We start from the raw sequence: 23,127 nt of genomic DNA on the forward strand, positions 1-23,127 counted from the left end.
TTTTTTTTTTTTTTTTTTTTTTGCGGTACGCGGGCCTCTCCCTTTTGTGGCCTCTCCCGTTGAAGAGCACAGGCTCCGGACGTGCAGGCTCAGCAGCCATGGCTCACGGGCCCGGCCGCTCCGCGGCATGTGGGATCTTCCCGGACCGGGTCACGAACCCGTGTCCCCAGCATCGGCAGGCGGACTCTCAACCACTGCACCACCAGGGAAGCCCCAGTGACATTTCTTATACTGATTATGAATGGAACTCCTTTCTGGACTGATCCTTAACCATTCATTTTCTGGCAAACATGAATTTATCTTCTCTTTTCCTCAAAAATTCACCCTTCCTTCATGTTACATATCCATTTCCATTGCCTTCTACAGGAAGCCCTACTGATATCCCCCATATACTACTGTCCACAGCATGAATTAAGGTCTTACCGTGTCTTCCTATAGCACTCTGTAATAATTTTTACGGTAACTATGAATTTTCTTATTTGAGTGTCACAATACATTGACTTCTAGGTGGCACGATAATGATATTAGTAACAGTAACACTGGTGCCTAGTTTAACCCATGGCCTACTTTAGGTGTTCAATAAATGTTTGTTGAATGAGTGAATGAATGAATGAATGGATGGTCAGTTTGAAATCTTAATCATGTTACTTTTCAAAAATCTGTTAAAAAGATACCCACAGTTTTCCAGAAGATTAGGGACTTAGGATCTTCAACTTGATTTAATAGAGGAAATTTTTACTCATACATCATGCTTAAATACCTCAAAGTAAAACCATTAACCCAGGAATTTAAGGTTACCATTTGGACTTGCAAGCCAATAATTAATATCTCCTGCCCCCACTGTATTAGATGGTTTCAATGCTCCACTCATATCTCCCCAGCACTCATCATTCCAGTATATGCTGATAGACTCATGCTACCACCTGCAATTATCCACCTTAGGGCAGGCCAGAAATGTACAGGAGTTAATGTATCTGGGTGTAGCTTTCAACCAAGGACAGAGGGGACTGGAAGATAAGTACTTCAAGTTTCTCACCCATTCTTGGGATAACTCTGAGACATGTTCTATAGAGTTTCACAGAACTCCCCTGAAGTACTGGCAGCAGTTTCCTGCAGGAGTAATTGATTCAGTAATGCACCTCTGTTGGCTTCCTTCCATGCCTCCATTCTCAATTCCCACTCCACTTCTGAGTTTTCTGGAAGCACCTCCCAGATGCACAGTTGGCATTCAAATTATTGCCTCAGGTTCTGCTTCTAGGGGAATTCAATTTATAGCCTCCTAACAATCCAGTGCTCCTTACAGAGCCATCACTGGTACAAGTACCAAGGCATGGCACATTATGTATCACCCCTTCTAAATCCTAATATTTTGAAACAGATAGGAAAGAGCACCACCTTGAAGAGAAAAATCGTTTCTATGAGAATAGCCAATGGATAAAGGGAAGGAGAGACAGTGCCATTTGTTTTCCATTAATGATAGTGTGAAATTTATGGGCAGATGGTCTAACAGGTGTGACTATAATTTGAGGGGCCTGCTCCCTTGGTTACAGAAGACTGCTATTGTTATTATTATGGAAGCACAACCTCATGACTTTATTGCTTCACTTGATGTAGCCTTTTCCTTTACCCTTAAATCTTTCTACATCACTGAATTGCAGCCAATAGATTTATTTTCTCCCTATGGCTCCATCACACAAAAAAGACACACATGTGCACACACACACACACACACACACACAGAGTTTTGTGTATGCCAGTGCTAGAAAAGACAAGCTCATGGTGCATGTATGCGATGGATATTGTACATTACAGGTCTCTGTGAAATAGTTTTCTGCAGGTTCGTATGTTTATTTTATGAATAATTAACTTTAGTAAATTTAATTTCCTGAAGATCTTGATGAAGGCTGAAGAAAGGAAGTAAATTTTAAAGAAAAAGACTTAGAAACTTGCCCTTTTTGCCCTCTCATTGTGTCTTAATGAACAAAGTATAACTGGGCCTTTTTGAAGTGTTTGCTTGGGTTGAAGACACAAAATGCAACCTGTGCTTTTATCATAATATGTTCAGTTTATGAGTACACAAACTTATAAACCGTGAATTTCCCTAAAGTTATTATACCATGTAGAAGATGTTTGCTTGGACGTTTACTTAAAACCAAACAATTGAGGTCTATATGTCCAAATAATTTCCTTCTCTCTTGCTGTCTCCATTTCAGTTTCCTGAGTTTCTGGGAAGGCCTGGTTTTCCCAAAGGAACGATTTCTGGTAGAATTCTGGAAGTCTGACCCAAGAAAAATAATCCAGTATAGCCAATGAATTGAGGACAAGAAGGTTTCCAATCAGGTAGGAACATTTAATCTCATACATTATAATCACCTTAAATAAGGTGTGCTGATAGCTGGATATGATATAACTGCTTGGAAAAAGATGCATATCTAACCTACCCCACAAGGAAGCTGTTCTCAATTCCCTTAGAGGTTGTGGTGTTTATCAGAGAGTGCCTTGGGGGAAAATGAATACAATAACAGTATGATGCTTTTTTTTTTCATTTTTAGCTCATTGTTGCCAAGTACCCTTGGTGACCTTGGTGCCTGTGGTTTAATCCCAGGAGGTTAGACATGTGGAACAGCACATTAACCCTTTTTAGTTTTTTCTCCCAAGACAAATCATTTTTATAGGTTGTCTCCATGGTCTTCTAGTTGCTTATCAAAATTAAGCATCATGTCTTCTAAGTGAGTAATAGCCCCAGTCAGTGTGAGGAAATCAGCTTGGTTCTTACTGGGGCACAAATTCTTGGTCTTGGCACAAAGTGGGTTCACATAGGGAGTTAGAAGGAGAAGAATGGGGCATGCGAAAGGGGAGTTCTGTGTTCTCATTTACCTATGCATGTTGAAACTCCACTAACAGTTTTATTTTCATTAGCAATTTGTGATAAAAACTTAGGGTAAAGGGAATAATGAAGCTGTGCCATTATATGGCAGGACAAAAGATAGTAGTGACATCAAAGTCAGGGCCTATCCATCTCATTTGCAGTTATATACTCAGTGTTTAGCCTAGCATTTGACCCCTCATCAGTATTCAATAAGAAGATGCGTGTTGAATGATTTAGGGATGAATTAATGAATGAAAAAAGTTAATATGGTCGAAAATGTGTTTTATCCTTGTATTTTCGTGTGTTGACTTCTGTATTTCAAGACCCAGCACTGTAACTGACACATAGAATATAAGCAATAAAATTTGCTGAAAGAATGAATGAGTCCCCACAATTCTAAGAATAATTTTAAGACCAACACAGACCCCATATCTACCATGGTCTATGACAGAAGTATCCAGAGATGAAAGCCTGATCTCAGCTAGTGGTAGAGCTGACAGAATTTATCTAGTTTTAATAATTTACAGCTCATCCCATGACATCTAGGCATAGTACCTACGTGAACCATACAATTAAATGTGGACTGAAAAAAAATGCACAACCTAAAAGTTGAGAATTATGTTTTATTTGGAGGACATACTGAGGACTTAAATCAGGAGACAACCTCTCAGATAGCTCTGAGGGACTGTTCCGAAGAGGTAAGGGAGGGCACAGGATACTTAGGGGTTCTTGCAAAAAAAAAAACCCAGGTAGTTGGAACATCAAAAGATTACTGTTAATTAAAGAAACTAGACATCTTAATTAAATAAATTTAGCACTTTTCTATATGTGGTGAGATGCAAGAATCTGGTCTCATGGAAATCATTCCCTTGATATGCACTTTAATTATCTAGGGCCAGTATCCTGTTTTCTCCATCCTGAATCCCCTCAGGGTGCAGCACTGGGGGTGGCTTCAGTGGCTGATGGCTTGATGGCTATAACATCCTTTGTACTGATACCGCAGGCTACATTCTTTGTCCACGTAAATGACTTGAATATGGATAGTAAATCTGTGGATTTGCAAAACGTAATTCTTGGAGCATTTTTAGAAGGACAAAGTTAAGGGCAATTTCAGAATCACTAGCAGCTAAAATTGCTATTTATACTTTTCCACCGGTAGGTAGTAATCTGTTGTTGCTATCTTCAGTATTCCCAAGGGATAACAAAAGCCATTTAATTCTAGAAAGAAATGTAAACTTTAGCACAATGCAACTTCCATAAAACCAAACACACAAACACACACCCAACTCTCGCAGATATGAAGTAATAATCTAAAATAGAATCCTGGAACTAATTGCAAAAAAAGAGCAAATGTACTCATATTGGATTTTATTCTTTTATTAATGTTTGAGATATATATATATATGTATTTATTAATAAAATTCAGAGTTGCTATATGGAGAAATAGCTTTGTACCAATATTGACTTTGTATGTGTTTATCAGTAATGTATGAGATTGCCTCCTATGCTCCTTTTCCTTTATTCTCTTGCAGGCAGTAGATGTAGTTATCAGTTGTTTTTAAAATTTCTAGGCAGCCAAAGGACTAGTATCACTTAAATAAAGAAGGCAAATTGTCCTAAAGTAGGAACAATTTTCCTTCATTATGGAACATAAAGTCCTCCTATGAAGGGGGAAGAATTTCATAGCTAAAAGCTTTCAACTACAGAAGATGTATGAGTAACTATGTATGTTGTTTCAAAGTGGACTCTCTATAATTAATGTCTAGGGGTTATCTTTGGTATATAATGGATTTTGATTTTTTAAATATTATTAGATAATCTACAAAAGAATATATTTAATTGTATGTAAGTTATGAGAAATAATAAAAACTCCTGCAAACACACCACCAAAACTAAGAACTAGAATCAAAACTGCTGAGTCTTCTCTCTGTTCTCTACCCTGATCCCACCTTCCTGCTTTCACCAAAGAAATCACTCTGATCTTGGCTTTATGTTGAACATCCACATAATTTTTATCTGATTTTGCTTATTATTGAGATTTATAAAATTGATATCATACTTTAGTCTTCTGTGCTTGCTTTTTTTACTCAACATTATGTTTCTAAGGTTCATCCACTTTAACTAGTGTTCATTCATTTGTACTACTGTATAATATTTTATTGTATAAATACAAGAAAATGTGTTTATTATTCTATTAATGATATTTGGGTTGTTTGGGGCCTATTACGGACAGTACTTCCATGAACATTTATTTTAATGTTTCCTGGTACACATGTGCAAGATTTAACATAAGTAAAAGAGTAGACATACTAAGAGTAGAATTGCTGAGTTGTAGGGAATTCAAATATTCAACTTTAAAAATGCATGTCAAAATGTTTTCCAAAGTTATGGAATCAATTTTCAGCCCTTTTGCTCTATAGCTTCACCAGTTAGAATGGCCATTCTAGTCTTTTGTTCCTTGTATTAGTCTGCTCAGGTTGTCCTAGCAAAATACCTCAGATTCAGTGGCTTAAAAAACAAGAGATTTATCTTCTCACAGTTCTGGAGGCTGGAAGTCCAGGCTCAAGATGTTGGCAGTTTTGGGTCCTCCTGAGGCCTCTGTCCTTGACTTGCAGATGACCACTGCTTCCTTGCTATGTCCTCACATGGCCTTTTCTCTGTGTGTATACATCCCTCTTATCTCTTTCTCTTCTTACAAGGACACCAGTCATATCAGTTAGGGCCCCACCATTATGACCTCATTCAACCATAATTATGTTTTTAAAGTCCCTGTCTCCAAACAGCCACATTGGGAGATGGGGCATCCACATACGAATTTTAGGGAACACAATTCAGTCCATAACAATTTTAATTTGTATTTCTCTAATTACTGATAGGCTGAGAATCCTTTCATTTGTTTAACAGTTGCCTATGTTTCCTATTCTGTGAAGTCCAGAGAATATCTTTTGTCCATTTTTCTACTGTTTATCTTTTTCTTACTTATTTGTATTGTTTTTTAAATATAAGCAAATAATCTTTGGTCAGCTATATATGACACAAATAAGTTATTTCATACCTTCTAACATTTTTAATGTTGTCTTGTGATAAATAGCGGCTCTCAATTTTAATGAAATCAAATTTATCTTAGCTTAGTGTCTTTTTGTTCTACTTAAAATGTCCTTCCCTAGTTTAATGCTACCCAGATATAGTATATTTTCTTCTGAAAGTTCTAGTGTATCTTTGTTTTATATTCAAGCCATTAATGCACTTACAATCGACTTGTCTGTATTATCCAATTTCTTTGTTTTCTTATGAATAATTAAGTTTTCCAGGACCATTTTGGGATGAATGGATTTTTTAGGTGTGTCTGAGCTGTTCTTGACCATTCACATAAATTTCAGAATTGGCAATCCTGTAAAACCTCTATTAAGTATTTTTATTGTAATTGTATTGACTATATAAATTAAGTTGGGGAAAACTTATACCATTATGATGAGTCTTTTCAATCCATAAACAAGATGTACCTCTCCATTTATTTAAGACTTCTTTAACATCTTTCAATAAGGTTTCATTTTCTCCATAAATGTCTTGCACATTTTTATTTAGATTTATTCCTAGGTAGTTTTTTTTTCCATTTTAAATAATTTTTAAGCTCTCTCTTTGTTCCTGGATTATAGAAATCCAATAGGTTTTTGCATCTTGAGCTTATATCTAGCCATCTTGCTAATATTGTTTTTTAATAAGAGAGAGGATTTTCTTAGCAAAGAGGAATAAATGTAAAATTAAGTAAAAAGGTTATGGGTCAGCTCTGGTCAATAGAACTTTCCATGATAATGGAAATGTTCTTAGTGCTGTCAAAAACTACAGCCATTAGTCACATGTGTTTTTAAATTTTTAAATGTAAGTTCAATAAAATTAAAATTTCAGTTCCTAAGTCAAACTTGCCCACATTTCAAGTATTTAATAGCCACTTGTGACTAATGGACACTATACTGGACATTATATCTCTAGACTATTAGACTGTGAAGCCATGGTGTCCCAGGATTTTATCTTTGTCAATGGCATAGTGAGATCTTTTATGTGACAGTTATTCTGTTATTAAAAAGAGAAGTTACTTAACCAAGTCATCCCTAACTTTTTGAAATAATCCAACATAGCTTTCACCATCCATGAATTTCTTGAATCATATTTATGTTTCTAAACTATTTCTTGTATCAGGTGTTCACTTTGTACCAAGTTCATTGTCCTAAAATGGCACATACCAAAGTATCAAGAGGTTCCCTTATTCCTGATAAGCTGTGATTGGATGAAGAAGACCTTGTTACCCTGCCTGTCTGATTTTTATTATAATCAGATGTTAATCTGTACCAGTCTCCATATTCAAAATTCACCTTCAAAATTATATGTTATTTACATGATGGTTGTCTTTATTTCATTTAGCTAGTATCATGACCTTATAAATGCAGTTTTGGTCATTTTCTGCTAAAACCTCATATTTATCTGTGTGGAAAAACATCTCCTACTTGTTTGCCCTCTTATAAACTCTTCCTGTAATTTAATCCTCATGAGCTTTATTTCCCCTAATTGTAATTACTTAATATTTTGTAAAACATTTAAGAGATCACTGGTATGCTCTTTTTTTCAATCATCTATACATTTAAACAGTGTGTTGCAATAAGAAATAGTACTGGTAATCAGAAGACCAGAGTCCTAGTTTTACCCGTAAAAATGAACTATATGTGCATTTAAATAAGTTTTATATAAGGTTATATAAGGTTTATTCTGATTCTAAAATTGTTATGATTATTTAGAAAATTATGTGTGAAATATGGCATTATTCAAAACCAATAGAGGTTTGAAATCTATTAAAAATCTACAAAGAATTCAACTATTTCACCTTTTTCCCTGATTTGATATTAAACTGTAATCCTTCATCTTTCACTTACAGCATGCTGTAGCTGCTGTTGACACAAAGACAAAATATAATGTCTAAATATTGTGTACTTGTTTTTTAAATGAATACTTTTGTTTAAAATTGTCTTTTACATAGATTCTTGATTCCCTTTTCACAACTTTTCCATTCCCCATGCTACTGCAATCAATCACTCATGATAGAAAATTATTCTCTTTTCTGTTTGCTAAAGCTCTTTTTAAAATACCAAGTTTCAAATGATCATCAATTCAAGAAACTTTGGGAAATGAACCTCATCATTTTCAGAATGAATATTTTGTTTCACTGGCTACCAGGACACCATCCTCTCCTAGATTTCTCCCCTCCTCACTCACCATTCCTTGGCAGTCTCCCTTGGTGATGCCTCCCATCCCTCAACGTCTTTTAGAATGCCCTAAGGCTCATTCCTGGCCCCCTTCACTCTCCATCTACCTTAACTACTCATGAGTTTTAATCTAGTCCCATTACTTGAATGGGAAGATGACTTATGATTCCCCAATTCGTACTTCTAGCCCTAAGCACTCACCTAACCTCCAGACTCCTAATTCCAATTTCCCACTAAATATCTCCAATCTATGCATAATAGACATTTCAAACTTAGCAAATAAAACTCAATATTTTGCTTTGATCCATCCATTGCACTCCCGTTTTTCCTGGCTCCATAACTCATCCAGTTGCTCAGGCCAAAAATGTTAGATTCATCCTTGAACTCTCACTTTCCCACAATTCCTGTGTCCAGTCCATCAGAAATTCTTGCCAGTCTAACTTGAAAATACATCCTGAATCCACCTACCTCTCACCTTACTCTTGCCGTCTTTACTTACTCCAAGCCATCATTGCTTGCCTCATCTAATGCAATAGGCAGCCTCTTCCACAACCTCCTTGCTTCCTCCCCTCTTGCCCCAATCCTTATAGTCTATAACCAATACAATAGCCAGAATAATCACAAAAAAACATGAATCATATCACATTATTTCCCAAAACCTGTTCCCATCACTTTAGAATAAAAATTAAACTTTTTACCTGTCCCACATGCTTTATTCAGTATTTCTTCTGCCCTACTCTCCAAGCTCGTTTACTACTACTCTTCTCTCACACACACATCCAGATTTTCTTTCTGCAGTGGCTTTCCCAACATCAGGGCCTTTGCACTTGCTATTCCCTAAAACCTGGAAGATTTAAAAAATCTGTAAGATTCCTCCAAGCAAGATCTTAGAAGGTATTTACATTTCATTTTGTAGAGACATTTGGTAGAAGACATTTTTGCAAAAGATAGATACATTTTACTTTGGCGGCTATTCACACATCTGGCAATTTCCAAGTTGGTTAAATAACAAATGTGAATTGATGAAGCTAAAATAAAAGAACTGTAGTTGGTGAGACCTATGTGTTTTAAACCGTGAACTTTGAGGAATTGTAGACATGCAAACTCCACCATGGTTTCAGTGTTAATGTGTGAGAATTAGCTAAGGTATTTTCCAAATACTCATTACTCTCTAAAGAGCTTCTGAGCAGGAAATCAGAACAGGGCCTGTGGACCTGAATTTTATCTAGTACCACAGTTGATTCTGTTGCAGGTGGTTTTCAGTCAGCCCTTTGAGAGACACCAAGCTGGGGTATTTGCCCAGATATAATTACCAATGGTCATGCAAGTCACCAATGAGATACAATCGAGAATCAACAAATGACTGAAAAGAGTGACAAAAGAAGAAGAGGATCCAGTAAGGATCAGTAGAGACGCTATCCCAAACACTCTTGGCTAGGAGTTTTACACATCCATTCATATAAATGGATGATAGTTAACAGCCAAATGGCACTGCACATCTTTTTAAGTTGCTGAGTATTAAAGTGTATGGCTAAGCATCATAAGTTTTGTTAAATTATATTTTGGTTGCTATAAAATTAGGTGTACATTGTGTGTCATAGATGTAGGGATACAGATGTGTAAATATATGTCATTGTTTCAGTTCTTCAGCTGCTACTTCATAATGTCTTTGCAACTTCTAAATGAAGGGCCTCTTCAAATATTGTTTAGAAAGGAAAGATACCTGTTCATCCCTGTCCACCTCCCTTTCTTCATCCTCTTCCTTGTCCCTTCCCTTTTTTTTTATATCTTTATTGGAGTATAACTGCTTTATAGTGTTGTGATCCCTTCCCTTCTTGAACAAATTAGTCCATTAAGTGAGGTAAAATAACCCTTTGTCAGCATGGGGGAGGTGGGCATTCAAGGAACCAAATGACTTGGCATTGGGTCTCAGAGTCTGAGAAAGGGGAGAGGATGTCTGCATAAGGGAGCCTGGAGTTGACTGCTGAAGTCTGATTCGTGTGAAAGGGCATCCACATGAAGAAGTGGCCTTGGCAACCACTGTGTACAGATTGTCCTAACCCGTGCCAGGTGGAGAAAATATGCGGATGGGAAAGTGGCAGCTACAAGAATTTACTTAAATACAGGAAGATTGATCAAATAATTAAGGATATTAAGAATATGGTAATCAGTGTTATTTTAATATCTGTGGAGGGAGTTAAAATATGAAAAGGGCAAAAACTAGAATGAAAGGGTGTTGAAAGGGAATGGAGGATGTTAATGTGAACACATGATTTTCAATATAGAGACATTATAGAAAAAACATAGACTATATGTATGCATATGTTTATGAATGTGTTTGTGAATATGTGTAAATGGTTATGAATATGTGTTTTCATATGTGTGTATGTATATATGTACACAAATCTCCTAGCTCTGCCTATTGAGAGTACCTGGGACCACTGCTTCCCAAGAGCAATGAATACACCTAGTGTCCAGATCTTGGTTTCTAAATACAGCTCTCCAACTGAAGGAACTAAAGGTCTTTGGAGAAATGGCTGATTCTAGAACCGCTACAGGGAAAATATAAGATGACCCTAGAACATATTATTGTTTCAAGAAGTAAGGGATCAGCCATAAAAAGAAGCGAAATTGAGTTATTTGTAGTGAGGTGGATGGACCTAGAGTCTGTCATACAGAGTGAAGTAAGTCAGAAAGAGAAAGACAAATACCGTATGCTAACACATATATATGGAATCTAAAAAAAAAAAAAGTCATGAAGAACCTAGGGGTAAGATGGGAATAAAGACACAGACCTACTAGAGAATGGACTTAAGGATATGGGGAGGGGGAAGGATAAGCTGTGACAAAGTGAGAGAGTGGCATCGACATATATACACTAGCAAACGTAAAATAGATAGCTAGTGGGAAGCAGCCGCATAGCACAGGGAGATCAGTTCGGTGCTTTGTGACCTAGAGGGGTGGGATTGGGATGGTGGGAAGGAGAGCGATGCAAGAGGGAAGAGATATGAGGATACATGTATAACTGATTCACTTTGTTATAAAGCAGAAACTAACACACCATTGTAAAACAAGTATACTCCAATAAAGATGTTAAAAAAAAAAGAAGGGAGATATCACAGAATAATTGGGAAACATCAAACGATATAGAAGCCAAACTGAAGGGGTTTCCACTGGACAAATCTTGAACAATCTCAGCCTCAAAATAAATAATGGCAGAAAGGTATTATAGTCAATTGAATAAAATAGGAGTCTATGAGTTCATACTGATTTAAATAATTAAATTGAGTAAATTATGTTTGATGAGGAACAGGATATTTACATAATTACAAAGTGCCTTACCACAAAAATTATTAATAATGAAGGAGAAAAAAATAACTTTACAATGGAGAAGACTGGGTGATACACCTTAATCAAATGAGACACATGATATTCCAGTAAGGTTACAGGTTAAAAGTTTGCCAAAATTGTTTGATAGGAAGCAGTGAGAAGAACAGAGCTTCACCACTGTGTTATTCCTGCCAACTACACATATCCTGAATAATCATGAGACAAATACAAACAGCTAAATCCTACAAAATAACTGATCCATATTCTTTAAAACTTTGTAGTTCATGAGATTCAAGGGAAGCCTGAGAATATTTTCCAGATTAAAAAACTAAAGAGACAGGACAACTAGATGCAACATGTGACACTGGGATGATCCTTTTATTATGAAGGACATGATGGGGATAATTGACAAAACTTGAAAGGGGTCTGAGGATTAGTAGCTCTGTGGTCATGTGTCAGTGTTAATTTCCTTATTTTCATGATTATATTTGGATGTGTGTTTGTAGGAAATACTAGAGGATTTGGGGGAGACATTGCATTGTGTTAGCAACTACTCTCAAATGGTTTGGGAAATAAATTATTTTTATTGTCATTTCAATCTTTCTTTAATTTTCGAGATTGTTAAAAGAAGGCAAAAAAAAGAGGAGTAACCCTCCTTTTCCTGGCGACTGCCATAGTTAAAAGCTCAGTTTACAATGGTGGTCAGTTTTTCAGTCTATTTGTGCTAATTTCTGTTACTAACAACTTAGCATCTTATTTTCTATTTGAGGTTTTTGGATTTTTCCGAATTATGCTTTTGCTTTTTATTCTATCAAATGTCTATGAATTTGATAAAGTCCTCGGTATTAACACAAAATCAGTAAGATTCATAAAAATAAAAATAAGTTCTTGGAGAAATTTATAAATTTCTACCTGCATTCAAATTGGAGTAAGTTGGCAAGAAATTTATAAGGGGAAAATACTATAAGGAGCACTCCCATTCAGAAACTCAAAATGGTTGCACGTGTTTATCTTGTAAGAGGTCTGTGATGAAACAGCAGGATGAAGGCTATATGTCCAAACTTAAATGCAATCTTTTAAATCGCCTTTCGTGTCAGGCCATGTAAGAACTGGGCAATTCAAGAAGTAAATTAGAACAATTCTTATTTTCAATAATTTCTTAGGTCAACACTTAGAATAATGAAAGACTTATCTTTAACTCCAAGAAATCTGGACAGTTATTAAAGCAAATGTGTTGTCCTACTGGCCTACACCTGGTTACAAACAGCAGTACGACTTCAGAAAACCCTGGACACTGAGTGGGCTTTCTAACTATAGCTTTTTCTTTCTATAAAGGTGTTTTACAAGAATGCTATCTTTTGTGAAAATGTGGCCTTTAGAAAGGGTACACTAAGGTCTGTGACTTTTAGACCTAGAAAAGATTTGAAATATTTTCTTAGCCTGGGAATCCACATTTTAGAGGCTTAGAAAGAGAAACCCAATGAAATTAAATATTTTGCCCACCATCAAATGGCAAACAAGTAATAACGACAGCACTCAAGCCTCTGTCTTCTAAATCCATTGAATGCAGCATAAATAGATTTCAATAACTGCTGATTTTCATTGTCCTCAACACTACATTTCTTCTGTGCCTTATCCCTCTTCTTTTAAGAGGGATGACAACATTATCTGCAAACTTTATCTATAACTATTTTTTTTAATTTTGCTGTTTTGTAAACTTTTTGTTTCTATGTTGAAAATGTGTAAGGACATTTACCTTCTTTCTTGAAACACCTTTGCCTGCATTTATCACATTTTATTGTTGAACTATCATGTAGCAATAAGTACAAAAGCGCCTCTAGTAGAGGAGATAATATCAGAGGCAACAAGGTGTGTGTTTGGGGGGGCGGGGTTAGAGTTGACATACCTTAAGGGAGATGAGGAGAGAGGGAAGAGAATAGAAAGTTTATTTATTTGAAAAAATAGGGCAAGTTAGAGAATTTTGGCTAAACTTAATACAATATAGCTTTCCTTAACTTAAATTCCGGGTTAACTTCCACTCTTTACATTGCCACAGACTAGGGAGTAAACAAAGCAAAAAGATTTTTGGTACCACCATTTTGTGTTAATTTCATAAAGATTTCTACAAGACTTTTAAAAAATAAATTGAAAAAGGAAAGTCTTGTCTTTAGCTTATTTTCCCTGCATGCTTGCACTTTAATAAGTTGATAAATGGCATTTAAACTCAATAGTTATGATTAATTCTGTCCCACAATTTTTAAAAGCACTGGGGATTGTGTGCGTGTGCATGTGCCCACCTTTACAACCAGTAAAATAAAGTTCTTGATCCAGAAATTATTATCACTTAGACTATTGAATAAAATCAGATATGATAGAGGGGCCAGCTGTTGGTAGGTTTAAAAGTCACCCTAGGTGATTAATTCATGCAGCAGTGTTGCACGTCTCTCTTTAGATGAAGCACCTAGAAGTAGAACCAAGCATGGATCTAATTTCATATCTGAGATGTGTTTTATTTAGAGTTCTTTGGCAAGTGCTTGCTCTATGTGTTTTTATAGTCTTTGGTTGTGCTATAAAAATGTCAAAATTATGAATTAACAGATATGCAAAAGTGAAATCCTAGAAGATAGGATAAACATGAAGTCCTCTAATTATCACTCAAATAAGTTTGGTTGACACAGAACTGGGAATCAGATAAAGACATTAATAATTCATAATGCTGAAGTTAAAATCTTCTAGTTACAGTACAAAAGAAATCCTAATTTGTACCACAAGGTAATGAATTCAGTACTTTTCATTTGTTAAACATTTGCTTATTACCCTGCACCGTGCATATAAAACTGTTCCCAAATTTGGAGGGCAAACAGGAAAAACAGACACTCTCTACCCTCAAGTTGTTTATACTGCAGTCAGTGAAATTTCTCTACTTTGAGATCTTTTAATTCCTCAGCTCATTGTAACATCTTCTTCAGATGAATTGTTTTTTATTTGTTAAAACCAATGTTTAGCACTTGAAATAGTTTCTTCAATGTTCCTGATAGTGAAATAGAGTCATCATGGTAATTTCCAATACTAATTATAGAGTTGATAGGAGAAATGCTCAAGATTGATAGTAAAGTGATTTCAATAATCTACAAAATGTCTTGAGGTTTCCCAGATAACAACTTGTCTCCCAGACAAAAATGCACTTATTATTTATCTTCCAAGCTTATAAAAATTTTTGTACTTTAATCATATAGAGATTTTACAACATCTTTTCATTCATATTTTAAGATATTTTGTTCAGTAGATTATCTCATTTAGAAACTATTGATTTATATATACATACTATGTAAATATTAGTATACATTTCTCAATGACTAGATTAGTGCTTTCTTAACTACTTAAATTTGTTTAATTCATATTGTTGTTCTTCAGCATTTCTTTTACTCACTGGAGCCTATCCTGCTGACTTCAAAAAGCCTGAAAAATCTGAAAATCCCATTTAAAGTAACTGTATGGAAAATCTTTAAAATAACATATAATAATGGTAGAGAAGAAGTGTATTGAACATTGTGCTGAGATTATTCCATTAATAAAGAGATTAATCAATAATTCTAATATTCAGACATATAATCAAAATGAAAAACAATCATAATACTGAGCAATGACATTTTCAATAAAGGGAGATATTAAATATTGTATAGGAAACTAGAATCTGCAAAGCAGACAAGTTGGCAATGATTATACATATATTTAAAATATGTTGAAACAGTCATAGACAGTTTTTCTTTTTGGCTGAAAAGAGGCCTATTGAAGTGTTTAAGCACTACTTCAACTGGAATAGATATTTAGACACTATACAGAAAACACGATTGCAGAAGAGCAGATATTAGCAGGTGTGTGAACGTGTATGTCTTTTTTTTGTGTGTGTGGTACGCGGGCTTCTCACTGCTGTGGCCTCTCCCGTTGCGAAGCACAGGCTCCGGATGCGCAGGCTCAGCGGCCATGGCGCATGGACCCAGCCGCTCCGCGGCATGTGGGATCTTCCCAAACCGGGGCACGAATCCGTGTCCCTTGCATCGGCAGGCGGACTCTCAACCACTGCGCCACCAGGGAAGCCCGTGTATGTCTTTAATTAATGTATTTTCATTCATTCAAAACGGGAAGAATGCCAAATTTACTTTAAAGGTGGCATTGTGATATGTTAAAGTTCCATTCTTAGACTTTTGCTGCTGTTGCTGTTCCTTTAGTATTCACCAAAGAGTACCGTCCTGTCATTTATCCAAGTTAGAAATCTAGGAGCAATCCTAGGATTCTCATTATAGGGTCCACTACCTTCATGCTCCCCCCTCAATAAGTAACACATTCTTGGCTCTCCTATATAGGAAAGCTCTCTCCAATGTACGCCTGCTCTGTCACTCTCCGGGTCCAGCATCTCTGCCTCAGCCTCCCATTGAAGTCACTTCTAGTTCATTCTGTGCAGGGCCATTTTTAAACCTTCCTCAGTCCTAGGCAATTGCCCTTTTAGAAGCTTTACCCTAAATGTTATCAAATGCATTAAAATGTGCCCAAGTCACATATCCAATATAATTTAGAGATAACTATATGAAAGCTGAGTAACATTGCTGTTGTAGTAATATTAGTTGAAAATATTAATTACACAAGTTTTGATCTCCATTTTGCAGATTTGTTTTCATATTCTGGAGCCCTTTTTTTCAGGTTCCAAACAATTTTCTAAGTCCTTCTCAAACTCCTAGTCCCTAGTGAGTGTGCTTTTACTGTCACAGGGTTGAACAGCCCAGACAGCAAGATGTCTGAAGATGAAGACCATCACAGGGATGAGTAAATCAGATACGTGGAAGTTGGAATGCAAAGTGTTTGTAGAAAAAAATATACAAATCAAGGAAGAAATTGCAGTGTCAATTAATATGATGTATATCAGATGATAGTATTAAAAAGCCAGGTGAAAATAAAATAACTTAATAATGTACCTATTTGTCTGATTGTTTACTAGTGATATACTGCTCAGTGTAAGGTGAGAACCACAGATATTATCTTCTGGAAAAAAACCCTTTAAGCCCTAACAGTTTCAGTTTATAAATTTCCTCTCTAATAAATGAGGAATAAAATAATTTACAATAAATTAATTATTTCCTCTTCTGAAGGTACCAATACCACAAATTCAGTCAGAAGATGGATCAAGTTTTTCATACATTTCTCTCATTTCACATTTTTTAAATAAATGAGACTATATTTTGTCTAATGACTACCAGAACAACTATCTGGAAACTGTGACTTCATTATATGTGAGAGAGTATTTTAGGAGATACAGATGTATATTTAGATGGAGATATAAATACATAGCATATATACACAATATTTAATCAGACACAGGAAATGTCGGATAGCTCCAGAGTGGTACACCCTATGTTCTGAGCTGCTCCGAAATGCAGTTCCTTTTTTTTTTTTTTAACATCTTTATTGGAGTATAATTGCTTTACAGTGGTGTGTTAGTTTCTGCTTTATAACAAAGTGAATCAGTTATACATATACACATGTTCCCATATCACTTCCCTCTTGCGTCTCCCTCCCTCCCACCCTCCCTATCCCACCCCTCTAGGCGGTCACAAAGCACCCAGCTGATCTCCCTGTGCTATGTGGCTGCTTCCCACTAGCTATCTGTTCTAATGGGAGTTCTCTGGGCACAAAGGGCACTATTTTCTGTAATGAGATTAGAAGAAAGGATTTGCTAATAATTGCTTCTATAGCAACTAAAAATCTTGGAATCCCACCTTTCAGCATTTTGAAAATCTTAAAGGGGATGTTGTCAGTAACAAAAAAATTGAAGACTGATTATGTATTTAAATTAATGATTCTTTAAATTCATCTTTTAAATTGATTCATGCTTCTCAGAAAATAAAATATGCTAATCCGTATATCCTTTTTCCACTGCGTAGGGGAACTATATCTAAAAACAAAAATACTATCATTTTACTTTCGTTTACTATATTCCTCCACAACTTGTGTTGTACTTTCATATTTTCTTTTCATTCTGCTAGTGAGATATATATCCATATATGTATGTATACATATATGTATATATACACATAATATTTAGATTTTAGATATTTGCATTATGCAGGGCAATCCATAAAATGGATAGATGCTTAATTTTAATACCATTGAATACAATTTTCATAATTTTATACTTTAATTATTTTTGGAAGCACAAACCAGAAAGGGTAAAGCAAACTTGAAATGGAAAAAGATGACCAAGCTGGCATTTTGCATTTCAGACTTTATATTTGGACTACTCAGTGGGACAGATTATCATAACAAAATTTTGCTTTTGCAGGGAGGTCAATCTTTGCTTCTGCATTGCCTCATCTCTTTTAATCCCATCCAGTTTATTTTTCATCTCAGAAACTATATTTTTCATCTCTAGGAACTCAATTTGGGTTATTTTTATATCCTCTGTATGTCTATTTAAGATGTTGACGCTTTCCTTTAAACTTTTTGAACCTATGAAAATTAGTTATAATAACTGTTTGAATGTCTTTGTTTACTGATTGTACCATTTTTCAGTCTGTTTTCATTAATTAATTTTTCTCCTTGTTATGGGTTATATTTTCCTTCGTCTTTGCATCCCTAGTAATTCTAGATTGCATGTCAGATATTGTGAATTTTACTTTACTGTTTGCAGGGCGTATTTGTATTTTTGTAAATATTTGTAACTTTGCTCAAAGAGGTAGTTAAGAAATAGTTTGATCATTTTGAGGCTTCCTTGTAAGCCTTATTAGGCTGCAAGTGAAACAATTTAGTCTAGGGCTAATTTGGTCCCACTACTAAGCCTATACCCATTGAATACTCTGTGTACTGAATACTCTAGTTGATGCTGCATGTATTAAATTATATCAAAACATATTTGTATAATCTTAAAGCAATAAATGCAACACATAAAAATATAAAAAATTTTAAAAATTAACTTTTATTAAATAAAACAAAAATGTTTTCTTCTAGTAATTGTAGTATTTTAACATATTTAAATACTGCATCCCTATGAAATTCATTTTGTTAATAAATATGAAAAGAGAATCCACCTTTGTTTTTCATAGGTGACCAGGGACTTGTTCAAACACCAACATTTAACTGTATTACACAAAACATTATGCCACTGGTTTTTATGGGTTATCATTATAATTAACAGCTTTATACAACCGTTATCTTGTGCTGTTTGTTGTTCAATGTCTAAAAGTATTGTTTAATATATATATATTTTTTTACTTTTAGCAGTTTAAGCCAGGAGAGTAAATCCAGTTCCTGTTACTCCATCCTGTCCAGAAGCACAGGTCTTAAGTGAAATTTAATACCAAAGGAACAGTTCCAAATTTTACAACGGATCTATCACTGGTTGTTAGCATATCTTCCCACACCCAAGACACCAAGATACCTTCTACTCACTGTTAAAGTTTATGATGAGCAAAACTTCCACCACTGTGCTTCCTTAGCATGTGAGTATATTTTTAACTTACTGGTTATATATATTCTCTAATTATCCATTATTTTGTCCTTCTTTTTGATTAGATATTGATATCCACATTTTTTTTCTAATAGCTCACAGAAATTTCTCTCATTAACAACACCAATAGAAATAACAATAAAAATCGCCTTGGGGGACCAAATTTATATCACATTATCAAGTTTTTATTTTGCTCCCATAAAACTTCTGCAAAATACAACCACTGTCTATCATCAGTATCATTACAACAAAACCAAGTCATTCTAATCTCAAAAGCACAATATTTTATTTAACTTAATAAATTTCACATTATAAAAATTTTCTCATAGCATCATCCTTAATTCCTCAGTATTCACTAATATTGGGGGATTTTTCTTTCAGTTATTTGAGACTAAGGATGATTTTATTCATCTCTACAACCTGGTATATATATATGTACAATGTTTGTCAAAAGGTGGATATTCAAAAAAATTCTTGACTAAATTATGGTAATTCATGTGATCAGTTCTGCAGTTCTTAAAACTTTAAATTACTTGTTAATTCTAAGAGAAAGTCAGATAATTTTTAGAAGGATTTCCAAACCATGCTAAAGTGTCAGCCTTCATTTCCTTGTGTGAGGGAAACAGGAGAGAAATAGATGGTTTTAAAGTTCTCCAAGCTTCTGTGTCCTTTATACATCCACAATTTTAATCCTTATCATTTTCAAGATTTGCTAAATTATTTGAGGTGATCCATTCTCTTATTAAAGTTACATATTTTATGTCACATACTGAGCATATTAACAAATAACTTACTGATAAATGACAATGCCCATAACATCAGGTTAATCTGATTTCCATGAAATGAGCTATAACTTCAAGAATATTAATTCATCTAATAAGGGTGATGATTTACATAATGTTGCCTAAAATATTTCTCTTGATTATTTAAGAGAGTTTTCCTAGGGGAAAATAGCTGGGAAGTCTATAGAAAAAAAAAAAATAACAACCATGATTAATTTAATTCCAGTCTAAAGGACTCCATATATAATGTATTTGAGAAAACCAAGTCACTATTATAGATTCAGATAAACGGTTGTATATTTGAGATATTTTTAATGTAACCCAAATTATAAGAAATAGTTTTTTGGTATAGAAGCAACCACTCTTTTACCTAAAGGAAAATATAAAATCTGAGTTCATTGAAAATTTGCCTCATTGCCCTCTGTTAGTTTGTGCCTGCCCCATCCTTAGGGGCCCAGTTAAGGACTATTCTATCATCCATACATCAGAAGAGAATGTCTGTGTTCTATGTTGATAGTCAGTCTAAACAAATATTTATACAGTTGAGATCAGAGATATAAAATGTCAGTTCCAAATCCACCCATGATGGCACATATACCAGACAGATGACAAAGGTTATAAAGGCCTGTGAAATACTTGAATCATATTTTGCAACCCTTGAAAGAATTCAAGTTGGAGATTAGCAGAAACCAGGCTCAGTTCTGTCCATAATCCCCTTTATCTGTCTTCTAGCCAACAATATGAAAACCTGAAGCCAAGCTGACAAATAGAGTGTGAAGGGCCTTCTACTGCATTTAAGAAAAAACTGAGACTTGCTATAGGTAGAAATTATCTTTTCTATTACCATTATTGTTGATGTTGTTGTTATTCATAGAAATAATGAAAAAAGACCCCTAAATAACATTATTCTGCTGGATTCTTTACTATATGCAACACAATAAATTAACTCGCTTCATATTACACTGGGCATATAACATGAAAACATGTGCAGAGAACAGAAATCAGTATCTGTACAGACAAATGCCCCTGTGATAGAGAAATCTATGATTTTAAGTCCAGACAATTAGATCTATTAAGGTGTAAGAGTGTTTCAGTACAGTCCTGCTAAAAGTAAACCTTAAAAGTAAATCGAAAAAAAAAAGGAAAACTGATGCCAGTTAGATACAAAATATAAGATTATGCTATGTATATGGGACAGGATAGAACTCTGAATGCACTCACATGTAGGGAAAGCAATATTAGTGACAAATCAACTAATGTCCTTATTGAGCATAGACGTTCCAAGAAGGGTGAAGAGTACTGTATATTAGATGTAAGACTCATAATATTCAAGTTAGTTGTAAAAGAAACAAGGTAAATGCTTTCAGTCAATAGGATAGGCTGAACTGATATTGAGAATCCTTTCTTGCAATCTGAACACACAGTTTGTTATACTTGTGTTTTCTTTTATATGTTGCTTTTACATGTAGCAACACATAAAAAGAAAATGAACAAGCTTACAAAAAATGGGGGGGGGGATCCCCAGTCTCAGGATTTAAGGAGAAAAAACAAATTCAACATTAGAATAGTGAGGAGGAGTTGAAACCAAGAAATTCAAGGGGGCCCTGGAAATAATAAGCCTTGTTTTTGAGGGCTGGCTTTAAATATCTGTTGTCTTATCAGAAAACAGGTAGATGCTGTTGTCTTATCAGAAAACAGGTAGATGCTGGAAAACAATAGAATAATATCTTCAAAGTACTGAGCACATATAGCTGTCCAAATTAAAATTCTACACCTCATTTTAAAAAACTACTCAAGAACAAGAAGTAAAGAAATTTTCATTCATAGACAAAGAGGAATTACCACCCACAAACTGTAACAACCACAACAACAAAATGACTAAAGCAGTAGCAGCAGCTATTGGAATTGTCTGAAGGCATTAAAAAATATTCTGATGCCTGAAGCCAATACTTGGAGATTTTTTTTTTTTAACCAGTGATCTAGGCGGTGTTTCAATAATGGGAGCTTTAAAAAGTTCTCACATAATTCTCATGTGTTTTAGGCAAGATTGGAGACCATTGTACAAAGAATGTTCTTCAGTAAGAAAGAAAATAAGCATAATAAAAAGAAGTAGGAAGGTGCACTGAACAGTGACCAGCAAAGAAATTTGTAATGTTGGAATGAATCTGAATAACGGTTGAGTGTAAAAAATAATAGCCAATGGGGGTATGTACAAAGTAAAACTAAAACACTAGATAATATACTGAAATACTGGAGATCAGATTTAAAATTTGAGGGGTCCGTGAACTGCTTAGGAGGAAGATGAGATAATTAGTTTTAGACTTTTTCAAGTTAGAAATATATGTCAAATTTTTCAGAAAACACTAATAATGAATACTTCATATATGATTCATAAAAAGGTAGACCATAAAAAGAGAATGAAAAATGTGTTTAAACGAAGTTAGTACCGGGAGGGATAAAACATGGAAAAATAAAGGAGAAATAGATCAATAATAACAATACATTTGATCACAGAGACAATAAAAATAAATTTAAAAATTCCAGTTTATGCTGCTTACAAAAGACATATATAAACTATTTTTAAGATGCAATGCAATACTTCACTCAAAATAATTAATTATATACATGATAAATGATTTTTAAGATTACATATTTGGCATGATGACATGTCTACAAATTTTTAAAACTCAAAGCAATCATGTGTTTTTCATGGATTCATTTGCATATAGTAAAAAGTTCAAGCATGGATTCAAAGTATTTATATTCAATTCATGATACCAGTTATCTAAGAAGAGGAAAAATGGGACTGAAATGAGAATAGAGAGGAGAGAAAAGAAATGTGTGTGTATCTGTGTGTTTGTGTGTGTGTGTGTGAACACACGTACAACAAATGTGTGCTTCTTTCACAGCATGATTCACTGTATTCCATCACAATATTAAGAAGATTTCACACAATATGGGCATCTCTGCAGAAATTAAAATTGTCCCATGCTTATGTGTATTGGGCAATGAGCTCACCTTACTATTTCCATCCATTCTTCAATTAAAATCTAGAAATGTGAATGGGCTGTTAGAATTTAGTTAGTGAGCCAATTATCTTTACAGAACATGCTAGTTATGCACAGCTTTTCCTTGGCTTAACTATGTTTTAAAATAGCAGGCATTCATTTTACGTCTTTAATTGATGGCTATCACACACAATTAGTTTGAAATTTCTTATCAATATGCTTGAAATATACTTGGTTGAATCATTGGAGTAATCTTTTTTGAACTTACCCAAAAGTATGTGTTTAGCCTTCCTAAACACAGTGGCACATTTCCAAGTACAAAGTAGTTGCATTAGAATTATTCCTAATGTGAAGACATTCAATATTTGTGGCAACAAATTTTCTC

At 34.7% G+C, this 23,127-nt stretch overlaps 1 long non-coding RNA gene across 3 annotated transcripts in view; it reads left to right on the top strand.

Annotated features, from left to right (window-relative positions):
* Window positions 1-23,127, top strand: part of LOC308611269 — a 52,419-nt gene that overhangs the window by 15,669 nt on the left and 13,623 nt on the right. The window contains exons 1-3 of one of the 3 annotated variants that reach the window (XR_014014820.1): window positions 2,226-2,340; window positions 18,724-18,944; window positions 20,467-20,555. This is a non-coding gene — a long non-coding RNA (uncharacterized lncRNA). Of the gene's footprint in view, window positions 1-2,225; window positions 2,341-18,723; window positions 18,945-20,466; window positions 20,556-23,127 lie in introns of those variants that run through there. The other 2 variants (XR_014014818.1, XR_014014819.1) reach the window with 2 other exon arrangements.

This window comes from Mesoplodon bidens (genome assembly GCF_964165515.1).
Source record: "Mesoplodon bidens genome assembly, contig: HAP1_SCAFFOLD_386, whole genome shotgun sequence".
NCBI classification, from domain to species: domain Eukaryota; kingdom Metazoa; phylum Chordata; class Mammalia; order Artiodactyla; family Ziphiidae; genus Mesoplodon; species Mesoplodon bidens.